Genomic DNA, 2055 nt, shown 5'->3' with positions numbered 1-2055 from the left:
AATTTTAATTTTAATTTTAATTTTAATAATAATTTTAATTTTAATTAATAAAGTTGCCATCGCTGATTATCACAGCCGTCATGTGTGGTTGATCACGTTCGAATGTGCAATGCTGCCATCACTTGGTTAAGTCAAAAGCCATCTATTATCAAAGAAACGAGACGTACATTTTTCCTGGTCGACGACAATATCGACGTATCTGAATCTGAATGTGAAAAGTGACAGATCCTGACTTTGCATCGCAATATCTCCGCTCGTAGGGCACGTAGAAAAAAAATAAAAGCACTGTTATCATATAATCCGTGCGGTGGCTATCGATTGAGCGTGTATAAAACGCGATCGGTTCAGCCGTTATTGAGATCCGATAATCTCCATCCAGCGCAACTCGTCGGTTCGCGTAAAGAAGGCACGTCAATGTCACTGCGCTTGGCTTAGTGCCGAGACACTACCGTGTCTCCAGATACCTCCTACTGTAACCATTCTTAATTTCATGCCTCTATTGACAGTTTAATATTATTAATATTTGAGGAAATTACATGGAAATGAAATAATACACTAATATTATATTTATTAACTTAGTTAGGAAATGATAATGACAAAGCGATTGTCCTCAGTCTCGAGAGATCATTTGACCGTGGTGGCGGACGTGTTTTATCTCACTGCGATCTGAGTGTTGCATGTTTTATTTTTGAGCGAAAGTATGGCCGTGTTTGACTGTGCTATTTATGTTTGTGTTCTAGTGTTTTTCTTCCCCAGTCTATCCTATCCTTGTTTTTTCCGTCGAGAAGTGATTGTCTTCGGCACTGACACGATACTTGTCAGCACCAGGCTGACAGGCTTTTTAACTTCAATATTCGTAAGATTAATATCTCAGACTCACGGGGCAGAGTGATGCTTTTTTCTGCCAGATTCCTTCGTTTTATGAAAAAACACATTCAGTAAGCCTGATTTTTCATGTAAAAATGAAGATTTGACAAGAAAAAAGGGTAATAATTATTTTCGCTACTGCCACCTCAAAAATCAATGAGATTAGGCTTACTTGATGTGGTTTTGCATAAAACGAAAGAATCTGGTAAAAAAAAGCGTTACTCTGCCTTGCGAGTTTGAGATATTAATCATTAAACAATTAAAGTTGAATGAAGGCTCCAAATAATAAATCAATAAGTAAAGAATATAATGCCAATGAGAGCCGACACAATTAGACGTATGTAATCAAATAATACGATATACAACGATAAAGAAGTTTTAAAGTTGGACAACAGTCTAGCGATGATTCAATAATTGCAAACTACCTATTGTATAACTTATATTTGGATTCTGAATTTGTTATTTATACATTAAGGAAGGCCCAATCTTGCTGGTCGAAACGACCTAGTATCTATTGATTGACATATACATATATCGTATTTGATTACACACGTCTAATTGTGTCGGCTCTCATTGGCATTATATTCTTTCCTTATTGATTAATCGTTAAAGTTTACGACTATTCAGGTTACAAAAATCTGTTAGCTACGAAATACTGCGATATGAACAAGCGCTGCGATCATAATTTCATCATGTGAGGCGCAAGCCTGGGCTACGTTAGACTATTTAATAAATTTTACTGCGAATGCTCAGCTATGTCCATACCAGGTCCATATCAGGCGCAAGACTTTTAAGCCTCTTATGGACCTCTTAAAAAAATCTGACATGGGCTACGTTTACACCGTGCATTTAGGCCGCGACTTATACAATAGATGTCCTTGTTTATCCTGTAAATTAAACAAAGATATCTATCGTATAGGTCGCGGACTAAGCGCACGGTGTAAACGTAGCCCATGTCAGATTTTTTTAAGAAGTTATGGCATGGCAAAGCAGTGGCAATAAGTATCGTGGCGCTGGCCAGTATCGTGGCACTGACGGGGAAATTTCTACTAGGGATGCCACAATAAAATATAAAATATCTCATAAACTATTGGTTTTATGATATCTCTCTACCTTAATACTTTTATATGCAGAATAATTAGAGGAATCATATTATATAAAAAAAATTATATAATTTCATTTAAAAAA

General features: G+C 36.3%; 1 protein-coding gene and 1 long non-coding RNA gene across 2 annotated transcripts in view; one reads left to right on the top strand and one right to left on the bottom strand.

The window, feature by feature from the left end:
* Positions 1-527, top strand: part of LOC108728899 (uncharacterized) — a 4657-nt gene extending 4130 nt beyond the window's left edge. Inside the window, exon 3 of the long non-coding RNA XR_001936909.1 lies at positions 461-527. This is a non-coding gene — a long non-coding RNA (uncharacterized lncRNA). The remainder of the gene's footprint in view (positions 1-460) is intronic.
* The window catches only part of LOC108728898 (uncharacterized), a 55070-nt gene that overhangs the window by 46004 nt on the left and 7011 nt on the right, over positions 1-2055 (bottom strand). The gene's annotated exons all lie outside the window — the stretch shown is intronic.

The sequence above is a fragment of the Mycetomoellerius zeteki genome, unplaced genomic scaffold, assembly GCF_001594055.1.
Source record: "Mycetomoellerius zeteki isolate Tzet28-1 unplaced genomic scaffold, Tzet1.0 scaffold657, whole genome shotgun sequence".
Taxonomy (NCBI): Eukaryota; Metazoa; Arthropoda; class Insecta; order Hymenoptera; family Formicidae; genus Mycetomoellerius; species Mycetomoellerius zeteki.
This window is presented reverse-complemented; position numbering and strand designations above follow the sequence as displayed.